The sequence below is a fragment of the Chiloscyllium punctatum genome, chromosome 7 (assembly GCF_047496795.1).
Source record: "Chiloscyllium punctatum isolate Juve2018m chromosome 7, sChiPun1.3, whole genome shotgun sequence".
Taxonomy (NCBI): Eukaryota; Metazoa; Chordata; class Chondrichthyes; order Orectolobiformes; family Hemiscylliidae; genus Chiloscyllium; species Chiloscyllium punctatum.
Window position 1 is genome coordinate 25,387,931 of NC_092745.1, and position 20,901 is coordinate 25,408,831.

Consider the following 20,901-nt stretch of genomic DNA (forward strand, 5'->3'; position numbering starts at 1 on the left):
GAGCTCATTAATCAATCACATTATCAGATGATCCCTGATTGGTTCCAGAGCATCTGTTCTGAGAAATTGTACAGAGCAGTCAACCTCAAATTGCTTCAGAAGGTAACATAAGCTGAGTGTACAATACTATGTTAACTAACAGAGAACCTTCTGATTACCAGGATTCTGTTAGATCCCCAAAATTACTCAGAGCATTGAATCCCTATGTTGTGGAAACAGGCCCTTCAGCCCAACAAATCCACACCAACCCTCCGAAGAGTATTCCAATCAAACATATTCCTCAACATTTACCCCTGATTAATGCACCGAACCTGTGCATCGCTGGACACTATGGGCAAATTAGCATGACCAATTCACCGAACCTGCACTTCTTTGGATTGTGGGAGGAAACCACTTGGATCACATTTTGCTTTTGAAATCAGAGGCCCCTCTTCAACCCATCACAACTGTGCCACATTTTTAAAATAGCTACTTGGCTAGCTCCCTGCTCTCACAGTGTTGCAAATAATTTATTTTTGCAAGTATTCAAATTAATTTTGGAAATTAACAGTGAATCAGCTGCCACCTCCTTTCCAGATGATCTCAGCTCTTCTTTGAAACAGCAAAACCCAATCAGAACATTGAAGCATCCAATATTTTTTAAAAATCACATGCTCGGTCACTGTAATATGATGAGTTTTTTAAACATAATGCTGAGCAAAAGTTAATTTAGGGCAAAATGGAGATCTCGAAGAGAAAGGTGAACCACCCGTGGGTAATAAAGGCAGTCAAGGGCAGTACCCACAAGGAAAAAATGACATAGCAGCGGATGAGTAAAAAGGAAGAAAACTGACCATGTAATTAAATTGACAAGAAACAAAAATGAATGACAAGAGTTGTACAAGTATATTAAAAATTGAGTATCTAAAGTCAGCATCGAACCCTTGGAGGTTCTGACTCTGGAATTGATAATGGGGGCAGGGAAACAGCAGATAATTTAAACCTATATTTTACATTGATCTTCATGAAGGGGGATACCGTTATCATCCTAAAGGTAGCAAATAAGCAAGTTACTCATGGGAAGTAAAATGTTATAACAGTCTTTGTCACAAGGGACAAAGTATTGACCAACTAATAGGACTAAAGATAGACAGGACCTAATGGCCTGGATCAAACATTTTTAAGGCAACTGGCTGCAGAGACATTTAAGGCATTGATTGGAATATTCCAGAATCAAGGGATACAGGGAACATCCAGTGGATTGATGAGCCTGTTCAAGAAGGAAAGGGAGACAGAAATCAGGAAACTATAGACTAGATTAGATTATTTACAGCGTGGAAACAGGCCCTTCGGCCCAATAAGTCCCTATCGACCCGCCAAAGCACAACCCTCCCAGACTCATTTCCCTACGTTCACCCCTTCACCTAACACTACGGGCAATTTAGCATGGCCAATTCACCTAACCTGCATATTTATGGATTGTGGGAGGAAACCGGAGCACCCAGAGGAAACCCACGCAGTCACGGGGAGAATGTGCAAATTCTACACAGAGAGTAGCTTGAGGCAGGAATTGAAGCTGGGTCTCTGGCGCTGTGAGGCAGCAGTGCTAACCACTGTGCCACCGTGCCGCCCAGTTAGTTAGTTTAACATCTGTTTTGGTAATACGACAGAGTTGAATATAAAAGTCAGAAATAGCAGGACATTTTGAAAAGCTTATCCTGAAACATGGTAGACTGGGTTTTGTGAAAGAGAAACGGTATTTGACAAATTTGTGACAGTTCATTGAGGAGATAACAAACAGGGCTGATAAAGGGCAAGCCAATGATGTTCTGCATTTGCATTAAAAAAAATGTAAATGATAAGGTGCTACATAAAAGTTAATTGCACAATATAGGAGCTCACCGTATCGGGGTAATGTATTAGTATGGACTGAGGATTGGTTAACCACACTGGCTGTTGCTGAGACCTCACTTGGAGTACTGTATACAATGTTAGCTCCCATATTTAATAAAGGATAAACCAGCATTGGAGACCATTCAATAAAGATTCACTTAGCTGTTTCAAGGATGAAAAGGTTGACCGATCAAGAATAGCTACACAGGTTAGGTCATTATTCAATAGAATCTCAACAAATAAGGGGCGATCTTGTGGAAACAAGATTCTGAGGATCTTGATGGGGTAGATATTGACTAGATCGTCTAGCACCAGTGAAGTCTCAAATCAGGGGACATTACAGAAGGGAACATTCATTTTAAAACAAAATGTAAAGTTTTTTTTTCTCAGTGAATTGCTAGAATTTTCCAGCCCAAGGAATTGTGAAAGCTAAATGTGGTAGGTGAATGGGTCTTGGGTTAGTCTTTGGAGGGTCAGTGTGGCTTGTTGGGCTGAGGGCCTGTTTCCACAGAGTAGGGAATCTGTGATTCTAGACAATAAACAATAGGTGCAGGAGTAGGCCATTCTGCCCTTTAAGCCTGCACCGCCATTCAATATGATCATGGCTGATTATTCCTAAACAGTATCCTCTTCCTGCCTTATCTCCATAACCCTTGATTCCACTATCTTTGGGAGCTCTATCCAACACTTTCTTAAATGAATCCAGAGACTGGACCTCCACTACCCTCTGGGGCAGAGCATTTCACACAGCCACCACTCTCGAGGATAAACTACTTCACCCAATCTCTGTCCTAAATGGTCTACCCCGTATTTTTAAGCTGTATTCTCTGGTTCGGCACTCGCCCATCAGCGGAAACATGTTTCCTGCTGCCAGAGTGTCCAATCCTTTCATAATCTTATATGTCTCAATCAGATCCCCTCTCAGTCTTCTAAACTCAAAGGTATACAAGCCCAGTTGCTTCAGTCTTTCAGTGTAAGGTAATCCCGCCATTCCAGGGACTGACCTTGTGAACCTACACTGCACTCTCTCAATAGCCAGAATGTCTTTCCTCAAATTTGGAGAGCAGAACTGCACACAGTACTCCAGGTGTGGTTTCACCAGGGTCCTGTGCAGCTGCAGAAGCACCTCTTTGCTTCTATACTCAATTCCTCTTGTTATGAAAGCCAGCATGCTATTAGGTTCTTCACTACCTGCTGTACTTGCATGCTTGTCTTCATTGCCTGGTGTACAAGAACACCCAGATCTCTCTGTACTGCCCCTTTACCTAAATTGATTCTATTGAGGTAGTAATCTGCCTTCCTGTTCTTGCCACCAAAGTGGATAACCATACATTTATCCACATTAAACTGCATCTGCCCACTCACCTAACTTGTCCAGGTCACCCTGTAATCTCCTAACATCCTCATTACATTTCACCCAGCTTTGTATCATCAGCAAATTTGCTAAAGTTGAGGGCTATGCGAATCAAGCATAAAAGAGGTGTTGACGCCTGGGTTGGCCCAGCCATGATCTGACAGAATGGGGGAAACAAGCTGAAGGGGATGAATGCCCTACTCCTGCTCCGATTCCTTGAGCCTCCATTTCATGCTTTTTTGTCTCCAAAGATAAGCATGATACAATGTGCTAAAGATCTCAGATGTTATGAAAATGGGGCGTTTATGTACTGATTCAGATGGCATTGATTAATCAATCACAGCTATGCAGTCATGAGTAGGAAGGGAATTCCCTCCATGAATACAGTAAATCTACTGCAGAGCTCACACAAAGGGAATTCTTCCCTTCAGAGCAGAAAAATGTGTTGCTGGAAAAGCGCAGCAGGTCAAGCGGCATCCAAGGAGCGGGAGAATCGACGTTTCAGGCATAAGCCCTTCTTCAGGAATGAGGCTAGTGTGCCAAGCAGGCTAAGATAAAAGGGTAGGGAGGAGGGACTTGGGGGAGGGGCATTGGGAGTGCGATAGGTGGAAGGAGGTCAAGGTGAGTGTGATAGGCCAGAGAGGGGGTGGGCGCGGAGAGGTCGGCAAGAAGATTGCAGGTCAAGAAGGCGGTGCTGAGTCTGAGGGTTGGGACTGAGATAAGGTGGGTGGAGGGGAAATGAGGAAGCTGGAGAAATCCACAAAGTTGGGACTGATATAAGGTGGGGGGAGGGCAAATGCCCGAAACGTCGATTCTCCTGCTCCTTGGATGCTGCCTGACCTGCTGCGCTTTTCCAGTAACACATTTTTCAGCTCTGATCTCCAGCATCTGCAGTCCAAACTTTCTCCAATTCTTCCCTTCAGGAAACTCTCCCATCACATTACCCAACATATCAGCTAAAGCAGGATGCACTGCGCATGCTCTAGCCAACAAAGGGACCCCGGGTGATTGATGTCAGCACCGGACCATTGGAAGGACGGTGGGCGGAGCTGGAGGACCTGGCGGGGCGGTTGGTCCTCCAACCAATCAAAGTGAATGATGGGCGGAACCAGACTAAACCACGTGATCACCCTTGCGCGTGGCGCAGAGTAGATGTAACGAAAGCTCGGGAAGTTATGGAACGAAAGGATACGGTAAGGAAAGAAATAAACAGGGAAACGGGAGAAAATCTGTGTTCCTATGAGAGGAGAGGTTTTATAAACAAGTTGTGCACGACGGAAAACACAAATTTGAACGTCCCAGTCCCGCGTTTGCAGTAAACGGGGAATTGCCTCAGAGCAGCTCCAGGGCTGAGTGATCGCCGCCATCTTTATTCGGGGCAACGATTCACTGGACACGAGCGGAGCCGCCATCTTTGTAGGGGGCAAGGTGCAGCGTTTCTCTGGTAAAAGTCATAGGGCAGGATTTACACAGAGCATATTCAAACCTAGAGAGATGGGTGTTTATTCCTGGATTTGTTTCATCATTCATTTAAATGATTTGGCTGTCAACATAGAAGGTATAGTAAATAAGTTTGCAGGTCATACAAAATTGGAGGTATTGTGGACAGGGAAGAAGGTTACCTCAGAGTGCAATGAGATATTAGTCAGATGGGGTTTAATTTAGATAAATGTGAGGTGCTGCATTTTGGAAAAGCAAATCAGAGCAGGACTTATACACTGAATGGCAAGACCCTGGAGAGTCTTGCAGAACAAAGAGACCTTAGACTGCAGGTTCATAGTGTTAAAAATAAAATCAATAAAGTTTAGATGAGACCACCAAAACTGGAAACGAGACAATTTATTCTACGATCTTGCAAGAATCGGACTCTAATTGTACAGAACAATTGAAGTGAGGAAAAATTCAAATTACTGCACCAGTTGTACCTTTGAGTTGCGTGAGGTCAGCTCTCCTGACTTTGACTGGCTCCTATACTACCCAATCTTTCTTATTGGTTTCTATTAATGCCCAGCTATGCTCCACCCTTATTGCCCCCTTCTCTCCAAGTTGGCAACTTTCCCCTCTGTAAGTGCTGACACAAGGCTAAACCTATATCTTGATGTTCCTTCTCACTTGTCCATTGACCATTATCCATAGGTACATCATGATCTGGTTCAACTCTGCTGGTACATTCCATCCCTGCATATTTCATTGACTTGTATAGCTTAAGCATTTTGGTTATCTCAGCGTTTTGCTGAAAACACAAGTTTTAAACAAAACTTATTTGAACTTTATTTGAAACATTGAACTTATTTGAAACTTATAATAATTACAGACTAAAATTAGTATTTAATTAACCATAATTCTAGATTCTCTTCCCTAAATACTTAGAGTTAATAGTTCTCTTGCTGTACCCCTTTTTCTGTATGCTTTTTCTATATCTGCAAAAACAACACTTTTCCTCACTTCTAACAATAGTTCCTTGCCAGTCAAGTTGCAGGTAGATCGGATAGTGAAGAAGGTATTCAGTATATTTTTCTTTATTGGTTACGGCATCGAATATACGATGTGGGAGGTCATGTTGCTGTACAGGACATTGGTTAGGCCACTTTTGGAATATTGTGTGCAATTCTGGCCTGCCTCCTATCAGAAGGGTGCTGTTAAAGTTGAAAGGTTTCAAAAAAGATTTACAAGGATGTTGCGAGGTTTGGAGGATTTGAGCTACAGGGTGAGGCATAAAAGACTGGGGCTGTTTTTTCCTGGACTACCATAGGCTGAGCAGTAATGTTATGGAGGTTTATACAATCATGAGGGGCATGGATAGGGTAAATGAACAAGGTGTTTTTCCTGGGGTAGTGGTGTCCAGAAGTAGAGGCATTGCTTTAGGGTGAATGGGGAAAAATTTCAAAGGGGCCTAAAGGCCAACTCTTTAATGCAGTGGGTGGAATGAGCTGCCAGAGGAAGTGGTGGAGGCTGGTACAATTAAAACATGTTAAAGGCCTCTTAATAGATACATGATATGATTAGGAAGCGTTTACAGGGCTATGGGCTAAGTAGTTGCAAATGGGAGTAGATTAGGTTCGGATATCTGGTTGGCATGGATGAGTTAGACAGAAGGATCTGTGTCGGTGCTATACATCTCTATGACTGTGGGATCATAACAGCGAATATTGCTCTGATTCACCTCTGGGCTCCCTCATGGCCACTTTGTCAAAATCTAGCTTCCTCAGTCTTGAACAGTAGGTGTATTTTTGGTCTGTTTAGTATTTTACTATTGCTTTAAGAGATTCTTGTAAGTTAATTTTTCACTGCTGCCCAGCCCCTGACCATGTGCTGCTCTATTATCAGATTATTTTTTTCTAGAAAATCTTTGACAGTCAAGAATTCTTTTTTCCAATAAACAAGTGTATTTTCCTTCCGTTTCTGACGATCAAATTCCGCACTATTTTCATTCCCTGTAATCCATTTTGCACTCCCTGAAACATCAACTGTGTTTCTCCTTCCACAGATACCAGTGATTAATGCCAAAGCCCTGTTGCCTGTGGAGAGGGTGATGTTTGACTTTCTTGTACAGCTGCAGTTTGTGTGGTGAAGGTGCTCCCACAATGTGGTTGGGTAAGAGACATTACAGAGTATTCATTACAGCAACAGCGATGATTTGAAGATAATGTCCAAATCAAGAACATGCTTATAATTTCACAAAAATATTATTGGGAACTTTAGACATGAGGCCAGAGAAGGATGATATTAGGTCAGGTGACCAAAAGCATTGCCAAATAAGCAGGTTTTGAGGAAAGTCTGACAGGAGGAAAGCAGATCTGTGAGGTTTTGACTGCGAATTTCAGACCTTGTTGCTTTAGCAACTGTAGAAACAGCCACACAGGTGAAATAATGATTTAACAAATCGTTGGGAGTCTTGAACAGAATGGGTTGTCGAGGTCTCAAAAGGTGTGTGATGCAGCGAGCTAGGAATTAAATCAAGGGTGAGAATTTTAAATTGAAGGATGTGGGCCGGGTGCTGGCAGGTGAGACTAGATTGGGATATCTGGTTGGCATGGACAGGATGGATTGAAGGGTCTGTTTCCATGCTGTACATCGCGGTAGCTCTATGTTATTGATTATGAATAGGAGCCTTTTGATTGATCAACAATTTTTGGTTCAAGGGAGTACTTGGGCAGCAGAGATTTAGTTTTTCTTGAGATTACAGGGAGGATGAATGTGGGAGGCTGGCCAGGAGTGTGTTTGGATAATGAAGTCTGGAGATAACACAAGGTAGATGAGAGTATATGAGCTGAGATGAGGGTGGAATCAGCTAGAAAAAGTGGTCTTGGACTGAGACTGAGCTATCACACTCTCCTCACCTCTGGGATTCAGCTGGTTGTCAGGTTGTGAATCAGGGCAGTATCACAATTGGGAGCTGAGTGGCCGTGGTGGAACCTAAAATGAGTGTCGCTTAGCTGCTGGTTGATAGCCCTGTTGATGACTACTTCCATCACTTTACTGCTGATCGAGTGTGGACTGATAGAAAGAAATTGTCTGGGTTGGATTGCCCTTTGTTTTTGTGTTGAACATGCCTGTTCTACATTGTTGGTCGATGTCAGTGCTGGAGGGGTACTTGGCTTGGTGGGTGGCAAGTTCTGGAGCACAAGCCATCAGTATTATTGCCAGAATATTGGCAGGGCCCGTAGCCTTTGCACTACTTAACTATTTCTTGGTGTTATTCAAACTGAATCGAACTGCTTTAAAACTCACATCTGTGATGTTGGAAACCACTGGAGAAGGCTGAGATGGATCATCCCACATTGCACTTCTGGCTGCAGATTGCTGCAAATGCTGTCATCTTATCTGGTGCATGGGTGTGTGAGGCCCCTCCATCAGTAAGGGTGGGGATATCTGTGATACTTCCTCCAGTGAGTTGTTTAATTGTCCATCACCATTCACAACTGGGTGTGGCAGAACTGCAGAGCTCCGATCTGTTCCACTGGATGGAGGATCACTTAGCTCTGTTGCTTGCTGCTGATGCTGTTGGATATGCAGGTAGTTCTGTTTGGTAGATTCACCAGGTTGGCACTTCATTTTTAGGTATGCCTGGTGCTGCTCTTGGCATGCCCTCCTTTACTGTACATTGTGATGGTTGAGAGTGGGATTTACAAACCCATGAGATTATAGATTGTGCTGGAGTACAGTTCTGCTGCTGTTGATGTCCCACAGTGCCTCAGAGATGTCCAGTTTGAGATCCTACATCTCTTCGAAGTCTATCCCATTTAGAGCGGTGATAGTGTCACTCAACACGATGGAGGTTTTTCTCAACTTTAAGGCAAGACTTGCGTCTCCAAAAGGATTGTGTGATGGTCGCTCGTACTGATACTGTCATGGCCAGATGTATCTGCAGCTGGTCAATTCATAACAATGAGATCAAGTATGTTTTTTCCTCTTGTTGGTTCCCTCACCACCCGCTGCAGACTCTGTTGAGCAGTTATATCCTTTAGGACCTGACCAGCTCAGTCAGTAATTCTGTTGCAGAGCTCGTCTCGATTGTGGATATAGAAATCCTGTACCCAGAGTACGTTTGACGCCATTTTACTTCCTCAGTGCTTCCTCCAAATGTTGTTCAACATGAAGGAGAACTGATTCATCAGCCGAGGGAGGACGGTACGTGGTTATCAGCAGGAGCCGTGAGACTTACTGGTGTCCGGAGTCTATGCCGAGTACTCCCAGGGCAAATCCTCCCTGTCTGTACACCACTGTGCCACCACCTCTGCCTGGTCTGTCCTGCCGGTGGGACAGGACATATCCAGAGATTTCAGGAGAAAGTGAAGACTGCAGATGCTGGAGATCAGAGTCGAGAGTGTGGTGCTGGAAATGAACAGCAGATCAGGCTGATGAAGGGCTTAGGATCGAAACGTCGATTCTCCTGCTCCTCGGATGCTGCCTGACCTGTTGTGCTTTTCCATCACCACAATCTCAATATCTTGGAATGGTGATGGTGGTGTCTGGTCATTGTCTGTAAGGGTTGATTTCATGTGTATGAGTATGTCAGGCTGTTCCTTGATTGGTCTGTGAGACAGCTCTGCACATTTTGGCACCAAAATCCAGATGTTAGTGAGGAGGACGTTGCACCATCGAGAGGGCTGATTCTGTGGTTGTATTTTCTGGTGCCGTGTTAGTAGCCAACTGGTCCATCCAGTTTCATTCCTGTGTTGAGACTTTGCAGTGACTAATACAGTGAGTAGCTGGCTGGGCCACTGTCAGGTTGGCAGGATTTTTTTCGCCATTGATAACGGTTCCATGGAGATCAGGAGATTCCTAATTCCAGTTATTTTTTTCTTGAATTCAGACTCCACCATCTGCCAAGATGGGATTTGAACCAGGACTTCAGTCATTTGTTGTAATATTTTGGATAAACGTTAAATACATTATGTTTGTTCACTCACTTTAAATATCACTTACCCAGGTTTTGTTTCTTTGTGAAACACTGTCCATCATCCTGTCTCCTCCATCCCTCTCTCCAACAATAAGAGTTTGGAGCACATGGAGTTTCTCTGTCACTAAGACTGAGATAATCCGATCTGCTGCTTCCCTCCCTCCCACTAGCCCATGGAGCCAAACTGCCTCCCGTAGTGTTCCTGGTTTTTGTCCTAAACTGACATCCTTCTCCAGTCTCATGTCAAGCCTTATCAGAGCTCACCTTGACCCTTTACCCTAATCTCACTAAACTACAGACTTTCCAACTCTCTTTCCTCCTCCTCCTCATCAGTCCACCTCACCGATTCACAGATATTGTTCCTTGTTCTGTCTTTTCTGGTTATGTCCTTCTCTCCCAAAATCCTACTCCATCTCCACTCTCCCTTTCCTTTCTGAATTTCTTGCATTTGGTGTCCTTGGTCCCTCCTGTATCTCACGTACAATGCCAGGAGGTGACATTGTGCAAAAGCACCATGTTGGGTTTCACATGTACACTGACGATGCCCAACTCTTCCTCCCCATCATCCCTTTCCATTACTCCAACGTTACTCAGTTATCAAACTGCTTACCACACTCCCACTACTCGATTAGCTGCAGTTTCCTCCAATGAAACATTGTAATGGTTAAACCCATTGCCTTACAAATTCCTTTCCCTTACTGCTGAGCCCCTCCCTCTCACTGGGAACTGTCTGAGGCAGAACTACACTCTTCACAATATTGCTGTCATATCTGACCCCAAGCTGACCTTCTGATCAGACATCTACACAATCCCAAACACCAGGAATTCCAATCTCTTAAACGTTGTTTGTCTCCTCCTCACCCCAGCTCCATTGCTACTGAAACCCCTTACCCGCGTCGGTGTCGCCTTAAACTTGATGAATCTGAAACGGAACCCTTGATTCCGTGACTGACACAGAATCTGGTTTCGGACTCCCCCATGATGGGAAACATCCTCTCACTATTTATCCTGTCAAACCCCTTAAGAATCTGGTGGTGGGGTATGATTGTAGCTGGTGGAAATGGCAGAGGATGATGTGTTGTATCTGGGTGGAAGGTAAGGACTTGGGGAGGGTTCTATCCTTGCAGTTGGAGGTGTGGGTTTCAAAGACAGAGGTGCGGGAAGTGGAAGAGACACATTCGATGGTATTGACTACGTGGGAGGGGAAATTGCAGTCCTTGAAAAACTGGGCAATTTGGTATGTTCAGGCTTTACTGGAACACTGCAGTAAGCGTGAGACAGAGATGTTGGCCAGGGAACAGGCTCGTGTGTTAAAGTGACAGGCAGCTGGAAGCTCAGGGTCTGTTTTTGCAGCAGAACATAGATCATCAGTCGCCATTTCCGCCACCTCCACTGAGATGCTGCCAGACACAGGATCCTGTCCCCTCCATTAACAGCTATGCACCCCCCCAGCCAGATCGTAATCCACTCCTTTGTCTTTCCAAATGTTCCAGTCTCTCTTTGGGTTCTGTCCCTGCCTATTATTTACTCTTTAACCCCTATCTCCTGCAGTACAAAGATCTGCAGGTTAGTTGAATTGGCCCAGCTAAATTTCCCATAATGTTCAGGAATGTGTAGGTTAGGTGCATTAGTCAGGAGAAATGTAGAGTAATAGAGTAGGGGAATGGGTCTGGGTGGGAGACCCTTCGGAGGGATGCTGTGAACCTTTTGGGCCGAATGTCCAGTTTCCACAGCGTCAGAATTCTAATTTTCCCAGCTCCCATCGGATCTGAGGAAGGGCCACTGGACAGATTCCTGTTCCCAGATGCTGCCAGACCTGCTGAGATTTCCCAGCACCTTCTGCTTGTTGGTCCTGATTGACATCATCCATACACCTGGGTTTGATTCAGACAGGGGGAGGATCCCACCACTGACCTCACAATGGGGTCCAGCTGATTGATGGCAGCTTCCGACCAATAGGAAAAGGTGGTGGGACTGATGGACCAAGTGGAACCAGCTGGTCATCCAAACAATGGGAGTGAATGAGGGGTGTGGCCAATGGGATGACACGTCACCAGTAACTCTGCTGATGCAGTGCCACGTGACTCAGCCGTTGGTGAATGTGGGAGACACAAACAGGGAAGGGGAGAGTGGCCTCGGAGACAGGGAGATAATGAGTCACTTTAGACTGGGAAGTTTTAATTACACTGTGTGCGGTTCGTAAGTCTGAATTAGAAACTCGTAGTCCCCCGTTTGCAGCAGATGGGAAAACAGCTGCGGCCCTTAGGCAGTGATAGGCCCTGGGATATGGCCGCCATTTTTATTGGGGGTAAGGTACAGTGAGGCACATGTGCATGTCCCCTTCCGAGGATGGGGGGGGCATGCAACTTGAAGACAGGCATTTACACATCAAGCACATACCAAGAGAAAAGTATGTCTTTATATTCTTCCTGTACTGACTGAGTTTTGTTTTGTGAATTCATTTCATAGGATATAAAATCAGAATAATTGAGGCTGGGATCTCAAAAGCAAGTTGTTACAGTCAATGGAGTCATCAGGATCTGAATATCATTGGCATTTAACTGTGGAAGGAGAAAGGTTTGTCTGTTCTGTTTGTGGGAAAATATCTCCAATATTTTTGTTAAGCAGAAACATGTACAAATTCATGGTTGGGTCACTCTTTGGGTATGTGCTCTGATCTGGGCCCTGCAGCTGAGGAAGGAGATATTGGCCTGAGAGGGAGCACAGATTTATCCAGATTACACCTCGTCTGTTTGGGTCTAAATCTGAGAGTACTTACAATCACCCACTTCATGATGTTAACCGGTAAACTTCATATTTTCAGTTACCTGCAAACTTCCCATTAAAAATTCTTTGTGAACTCAAACTCCAATACCTTTTCAGGTGGAATATTCCAGATTCTGACAACTGTCTGTTCATCCAGAAACTGCTGAGGTCCATGTTGTCTCTGGGGTTACAAAGGGCTGAATTGAAAGATGAGGTGCTGTCCCTGAGCTCCCATTGAGATACATTGGAACAGTACAGGAGGCTGAGGGCAGTGTAGGTATGAGCAGACAATTAAAATGACAGGGCTGCACTGTGAGGGCTGCTTGGCTCAATGAGAGTGTTCTGGAGTTGGGTGCAAACAGAGTGAGGTGAGACAGGGAGAAGGTGAAGCTGAAACTCCGTTTTAGTTCAGCCCGTTCAGAAATTCACAGTCACAATGGGAACAGCCAGTTTTTAAGTGATACCTGCGGAGTATTTGTTAACAGTTTTTAAAGTATTTTTCCTGAGGGCAGTTGAGAGTTAACCACATTGCTGTGGGTCTGGAGTCACATGTAGGTCAGACCAGGTGAGGATGACCGTTTCCTTCCCTACAGGACATTAGTGAACCAGATGGGTTTCTAACAATCAATAATAGTTTCATGGTCATCATCCGCCTTTCCATTCTAGATTGTATTGAATTCCGATGCTGCCATCAGCCATGTTGGGATTCTAACCCTAATCCTCGGAACACTGTACATATCACTCATCTGGCAGGAATACCATTAAGCCATTGCCTCCCTTTTTAGCAATGTTTAAAAGAAAGTTCCATCATTCTCCGTGTACAATGTGAGATAAAATACTGCAACGTCCATGTGTCAGCCTCTCCAAAAGGTCAATCAACAGAAATTTGTTTGGGGGCAAAATATTTCACTTTTTTGGGCCAGTTTATTAAACAAAAATGAATCTAAATAAAAATCTTATGCCACAGACATGTAATTTCTGAAGCCGGAGGGGGATTACAGAGACAGGGAGGGTTGTGGGGCCAGAGGGGGATTGTTGTCCAAAGATCACTGTGGTGTACATGGACTGCAGCATTTCAGGGAGGTGGTTAACCACCACTTTCTCCAAGACAAGTAAAGGTGGCCAATAAATACTGGTCTGGGCAGCAAAGGCAACCCCCAGTGAATAAAACCAAGCAGTGACCTCTCTGAGCTGACTGGCTGTGAAGTTAAAAACCTCTCTGGAAATGGAGTGGGCAGAGATGAGAAACAGTGACATTTCACAGCTGCCCTCAGAGAGACCTCACCCTTGGAAGTACTCAGAGCCGGGGATCAGCTCAGTGAGGTTCATTCTCTTCAAATATCAATCTTAGTCAGTTTTATTTTATTAAATCTACAATCGTGAGTAAGGTGAGGATTTCTTTTTAATGTCTTAGGATCTCTTGATTAAATGTTTAAGATATAAAACATAAGCATTAAGTTATTCTCGGGCAGTATTTTCCGAGCAGTAAGACTGTGTCTTTGTCTTTGTCTTGGCCTGTAGATTGTTAAGGCGGAGAGATGGCCTGTTGTAGAGTGGCGTGCTGTTCCTGTCGGATGTGGGAGATTAGGGAGAGTTTCAATGTCCCTGATGATTATGTCTGCAGCAAGTGTGATTGCAAATCCTATTGGAACGCATGGATTGGTGGAGGAGTGATTAAAGGCAGTGAGGAATTGACAGGAGCCGGGGGGGTGTGATAGGTGGCAGTGTCAGGAATGCAGGATACTGCAGATACAGTCAGGTAGATGGGTTACCGCCAGGAGGGGTAGGTCGGTACTGCAGGAGTCTCCTCTGGCTATCCCCATCTCAGACAAGTATACTGTTTTGGAAAATGTAGGTGGTAATAGACTTTCAGGGGAAAGTAGCACTGACAGCCAAGTTACTGGTACTGAGACTGGCTTCGAACATAATGTGAGGTATATCCAGTTCCACAGGATCGATGGTGATAGGGGACTCTCTAGTCAGGGGCACAGTCTGCCATTTCTGCAGCTGACAGTGAGAGATCAGAATGGGGTGGTTCTGCCCTGGTGCCAGTGTCAAGGATGTCTCTCAGAGGGAGCAGAATATTCTCAAAAGGGAAAATAACCAGTGGGAGGTCATTGTACATTGGTACCAATGACATAGGAAGGGGAAAGCATGGGGTCCTGACGAGCAGGGAGATTTGCTAGTGCCACTCAGGAGGCATTAAACCAGTGAGGGATTCAGGGTAATCCTAAAGAGATAGTGAGAAAAGAGGTGAGTCTGAGGCTGGTACTGTTCACAGGTCAGACTGTCAAGGCAGGCAAGAGCAAGTCACAGAATGAGGTGCGACGGACCAGTTACACTGCATTTATTTCATTGCAAGAGACCTGACAGGTCAGGCAGGTGGGCTCAGGGTATGGTTTTGAACATGGCACTGGGATATTACAGCAATTACAGAGGCATCACTCAGGGATGGACAGGACTAACAGCTTAATGTTCCAGGGTATAGATGCTATAGCAAGGATAGAAAGGGGCCAACAGAGCAGGGAGTGATGTGTTTTTGATTAGAGATAACATTATGGCTGGGCTTCGGGAGGATATTCCTGGGAGTACCTCCAGGCAAGTTATTTGGGTGGTACTGAGAAATAAGAAAGGGATGACCATCTTACTGGGATTGTATTATAGACTCTCTCCCAATAGTCAGCGGGGAATTGAGACACAATTTTACCAGGAGACCTCAGTTATATGGAAGAATAATATGGATGCAAGTGGTTTTAACTTTACCAACATGGCCTCGGAGTGCTTTAGTGTTAAGGGCTTGGATGGAAATGTATTTGTTCAGTGTGTACGAGAACATTTCAGATTCAGTTTGTAAAATGTACCTACTAGAGAAGGAACAAAACCTGACCTGTTTTCTTTACTCATTCATAGAATGAGGCTGTCACTGGCTCGGCCAGCATTTATTGCTGCGTTTACCCAAAGGGCAGTTAAGAGTCAACCACGTTGCTATAGGTCTGGAGTCCCATGCAGACCAGACCAGGTAAGGATGGAATTTTCCTTCCCTAAAGGTCGTGAGTGAACCACATTAGTTTTTCCAACAATTGACAATGGATTCCTTGTCGTCACTAGATTATTTTTTCCAGATATTTATTGAATTCACGTTCCAAAATCTGCCGTGATGGGATTCAAACCCGGGTCCCCAGAACGTTATCTGGGTCTCTGGATTAACTGTCTAGTGATAATTTAACTCCATCATCGCTGCCTCTTAGGAAATGAGGCAGGGTGAGTGACCGAGGTATCAGTGGGGCAGCACATCAGCACCAAAGATCCCACAGTATTGTGGCTCAGTGGTTAGCGCTGCTTCCTCAGCACCAGGGACCTGGGTTTGTTTCCAGTCTCTGGCGACTGTCAGTGTTGGAGTTGGTACATTCTCCCCAGTGTCTGTAAGGGTTTCCTTCGGGTGGTCCAGTTTGCTCCCACAGTCCAAAGATGTGTAGGTTAGTTGGATGAACCATGTTAAATTTCCCATAGTGTCTAGATGCAGTATGAGGTTTTGGGATGTGCAGGCAAATCTCTGCCTGATGTAAAAAGATCCTTTTGGGGTCTTGGACAGAGGTCAGAGGGAGGTGTGGCCGCACGTTTTACATTTCCCATGGCAGCAAGGGAGGGTCAAGGGTGGGGAGGGTGTGGACCGAACAAGGAAGGCGTGGCGGGAATGGTCTCTGTGGAACGCAGACAGGGGTTGGAGAGGGAAATATGTCTCTGGTGGTGGGGTCTGACTTTAGGTAGCAGAAATAACAGAGGTTAATGCGCTGTATCTGGAGATTAGTGGGGTGGAAGGTGAAGACCGCAGGGTTATATTCTTTATTGTGGCTGGAGGGGTGGGGTAAAGGCGGAGGTGCGGGAAGTGGAGGGTATGTGTTGGAGGGCATTGTTGATCAAGTCAGAGGAAATTTCCGGTCCTTGAAGTCAGCCTTTCTGGGATGTCCTGGAGTAGGATCCAAAGAGATTAAATATATCACAGACAAAAGATTAACTGGACCAGAGAATAGGACCCCTTAAAGGTCAACAAGGCTGTCTATGGAACCACAGAGGGTGCAAAAGATATGCAAATATTTCACTTCATTTTTATTGGTGAAGTATATGGAAGCTCGAGAGTTTGGAGAAATAAACAGTGATAACTTGAAAAGTGTCCATGTTACAGAGGTGGTGGTACTGGATGTCTTAAATCGCATCAAGGTGGATAAAGCCCTGGACCCTGATCAGGTGTATCCTGGAACTTTCTGGAAATCTAGGGAAGTGATTGTTGGGCCTCTCCTGAGGTATTTGTATCATTGATAGCGACAGGTGAAGTGCCATTATTTTTAAAAAGTGGTAAGAAGAGGCCATGGAACAAGAGAACAGTGAGCCTGAAGTCAGTGGCAGGCAAGTTGTTGGAAGGGATTCTGAGGGACAGGATATCCATCTGTTTGGAAAGGTAAGGAATGATCAGGGAGAGTCAATGTGGCTTTGTACATGCACAATTGTGTCTCACTAACTTCAGTGAGTGTTTTGAAGTGACAAAGAAAATTGATTAAGCCAGGCAGTGAATGTTGTTTATATGAACATTCAACAACGTTCCACAAAGCAGACTGGTTAGCAGGGTTAGATAACATGGAATGCAGGGAGAGCAAGCCATTACAAAACTGCCTTGAAGGTAGGACACAGAGGATGATGGAGGGTTGCTTTGCGGACTGGAAGCCTGTGAGCAGCAATGTGCTGCAAGGATGGATATTGGGCCCTTAAATAAATGATTTGGATGTGAATATATGAGGTATGGTCAGTAGGTTTACAGAGGACACCAAAATTGGATGTGTAGAATAAAGAAGGTTAGTTCAGAATACAACAGGATCTTGATCAGATGAGCCATTGGAGCAAGGAATGGCAGACGGAGTTCAATTTTGATAAATGTGAGCTGTTGTAGTTTGGAAAGGCAAATCAGGGCAGGACTTATACACTTAATGGTAAAGTCCTGGGGAACATTGCTGAACAAAGAGACCATGGAGTGCAGGTTCCTAGTTCCTTGAAAGTAGAGTCACAGGTAGGCAGGGGAATGAATGCAGCATTTGGTACGCTCCCCGTTATTGGTCAATGCATTGAATGCAGCTGTTGTAACGTCATATTGTGGCTGGACAGGGCACTGATTGAGGCCCTTCTGGAATTCTGTTTTCAGTTCAAATCTCCCTGTTCTCGGAATAACTTTGAGAAACTTGAAAGGGTTCAGAAAACATTTGCAAGGAATTTGCCACGGTTGGACGGTTTGAGCTTATTGGGTAAGGCTGAATAGGCTGGGACTATTTTCCCTGGAGAGTTGGAGGCTGAGAGGTGATCTCATAAAATCATGAAGGGCATGGATAAAGTGAGCAGTCAGGGACTTTTTCCCAAGTTCGGTGGGTCCAGAACTAGAGGGTACAGGCTTAAGGTGAGAGGGAAAAGATTTAAAAGGGATCTAAGGGGCATCTTATTCATGTTGAGGGCATTGCAAGTATGGAGTGAACTGCCAGAGGAAGGGGTGGAGGCTAGTACAATTGCAGCATTTAAGAGGCATCTGATTGGGTACATGAAGAGGAAGGTTTTAGAGGGATAAGGGTGAACCGCTGGGAAATGGGACTCCATTAATGCTCTCTTTTATTGGTCAATGCATTGAATACAGAAGCTGGGATGTCATATTGTGGCTGGACAGGACATTGATTAAGCCACTTCTGGAATTCTGTTTTCAGTTTGAATTACTCTGTTCTGGGAAGGATGTTGTGAAACTTGAAAAGGTTTGGACAAGATTTACAAAAACGTTGCCAGGATTGGAGGATTTGGGCTACAGGGAGAGGCTGAATAGGCTGGGGCTATTTTCTCTGGAGAGTCAAAGACTGAGAGGTGACTTCATGGAGATTTATAAAATCACGAAGGGTGTGAATAAGGTGAGCAGCCGGGGTCCTATTTCCTCAGATTAGGTGGGTCCAAAACTAGAGCACATGCGTTTAAGTTGAGACGGCAAAGATTTAAAAGGGATCTAAGTGGCAACGTTTTCAAGCTGAGTGTAGTGTGTGTATGGGAGGGGCTACCAGATGAAGTAGTGGAGGCTGAAAAAATCACAACAATTAAAAGGCTTCTAATTGGGGACATGAATAGGAAGGGTTTTGATGGATACAGGCCAATAGCTGGTAAATGGGAATCCATTAGTTTAGGATTCCTTGTTGGCACGGACGAATTGGACCGAAGGTCTGTTTCTTTGATCTTAATAAATTAAGATGCATTCCTTTCTTTTGTGGAGAGCTAGCTGAAGCACAGATAATTATCCTTGGAACTGAGAAGGTGAAGCAGTGATTTCGATCTGGTGCAGATTTAGTTCCAAGGTCTTGAATTTGCAGAGAGAGAGAGGAATTGTTCACACTGTCACAATTTTTAGTAACTACTTTCAAGTAATTGGCAAATAATACAAGGTGAAAATGTGAACACTATTTTATTCAGTAAGTTCTGAGCATCTGGAACAGTCTGAACGACACAGATTCAGCAGGTATTCTGAAACAGACTTAGAATTTTACTTTTTAAGGAAAGATTTGGGGGGCTATGGGCACATGGGAGGGGACTTGGGACAGATTTGCAGCATCTCCAGAGGGAGAGAGTACAGCCCCAATGGGCTGAATAGCCCCCAGTCCCTGTGCTCTGTGATACTGCCCCATTCACTGTGAATGATGAAGCTCATCACAGGGCAGAGAGAGGGATTAGCCCTCCACTCCCATCACAATGGGGCCCGGCTGATTGACGGCAGCTCCAGACCAATGGGAGGAGAATCTGTGTGGTCCTGCAGCTAATGGGATTGAATGAGGGGTGTGGCCAGCAAGACAACACCTGTCGATGAGCTGTGCAGGTGCAGTGTCACTGGGTGGGGGAGGGGGAGACAGCAGAGACTGGGACAGAGGCTGTGGGACCTGAATTACAAACTCCCGGTAAATTGGAACCAAAAGAACTGCAGAAGATGTAAATCAGAAACAACAACCAGGAGGTTCTGGAAAAGCTCAGCAGGTCTGGCAGCATCTGTGATGAGAAATCAGAGTTAAAGTTTCAGACTGTGTCCCTTCCACAGAACATATTACTGAGAAAAAAAGGTCAGTTTATGTGCAGAAGTTAGTGTGGGGGGAAGATAAAAGGAGTGAAGGATAGGTGGGGATAGAGTGAGAAGAGTTGTTGGATAAAGGAGTGGATAACGATCTGGCTGGGGGAGGGTCTTTAGCTGTTAATGGAGACTGTTAGTGGCTAACCATCGGTAGTGTGCAATGGCAGGCTGTGAGAACGAGGCCTGGTGTGTGGGGTAGGGGGCTATGACATGAGGTTGTTAACTTATGGTTAGCCACTAACTGTCTCCATTGTAAGCTGTTGCCAACCTATATCACTCCACGATTGGAGCTGCCGAGGACACAAACTTTGGAATATCTTCCCTAAACCCCTCTGTCGCCTTCAAGATGTATCTAAACATCGTTCTCTTTAATCAACGTTTCCATCATTCGTGAAGCATTTTAGGAGATTTGTCAATGTGAAAGGCTCCATACAATGCAGGTAGTTGTTGTTATTGTCTGACATCAGGAGAAACAGGGATGAGCCCTCTCTCTCTCTCTCTCTCTCTCTCTCTGAGACCTGATGAACAGCGAAAGCAGGAAGCACTGAGCATGCTCCAGCCCACAATGAGCCTCGAATTATTGATGTCAGCGCAGGACCAATAAGAGTGGGGGAACGGGGCTAGAGGTGCTCGTTGGTCCTTCAACCAATCGGAGTGAATGAGGGGCGGGACAATACTCAACCATGTCATAAACTTCACTGGCAGCACAGTGTTGTTGTGACCAAGGCATTGGAAATGTGTGAAGGTGAAGGGTAGGGGAAAGGAAAGACATATTGACCAGGAAGGGGAGGAAATTTTCATGTTATGGACTGAGAGGTTTTACAGAACTTAGTGCACATTGTAAAACACAAATTTGAAAATCCCAAATTCTGCACCATTTTCCCTCCCTATAATGCATTTTGCACTCCCTGAAATATCAACTGTGTGTTTCTCCGTCCACCGATACCAGTGATCAGTGCCAAAGCCCCATTGCCTATAGAGAAGGTGATGTTTGACTTCCTTGTACAGCTGCAGTTCGTGTGGTGAAGGTGTTCCCACAATGTGTTTGGGTAAGAGCTGTTATAGATTATTCACTCAGTGACAGTGAAGAGTTGACAATGTGTGTGCAAATCAACAACAGTTTATTTTTTTTAATCATGTTTATAATTCCACAGAAATACTATTGAGAACTTCTGACATAAGGCCAAAGATGGGGATATTAAGTCAGGTGATCAAAAGATTTGCCAAATAAGCAGGTTTTCAGGAATACCTTAAAAGAGGAAAGCAGGTCTGAGGGGGTTAGGGTGGGAATTCCAGACCGTGTTGCCTTGGCAACAGTAGAAACAGCCAGACCAGTGAAGCAATGAATAAACTCATCGTTGGGAGTCTGAAAGAAAA

General features: G+C 44.8%; 1 long non-coding RNA gene across 4 annotated transcripts in view; it reads left to right on the plus strand.

The window, feature by feature from the left end:
* Positions 1 to 4,339: 4,339 nt before the first annotated feature.
* Positions 4,340 to 20,901, plus strand: part of LOC140479545 (uncharacterized) — a 46,946-nt gene continuing 30,384 nt past the window's right edge. For 3 of the 4 annotated variants that reach the window (XR_011961069.1, XR_011961067.1, XR_011961068.1), the window contains exons 1-4: positions 4,351 to 4,419; positions 6,714 to 6,820; positions 12,099 to 12,206; positions 15,306 to 15,414. This is a non-coding gene — a long non-coding RNA (uncharacterized lncRNA). Of the gene's footprint in view, positions 4,420 to 6,713; positions 6,821 to 12,098; positions 12,207 to 15,305; positions 15,415 to 20,901 lie in introns of all 4 variants that reach the window. The other variant, XR_011961070.1, reaches the window with a different exon arrangement.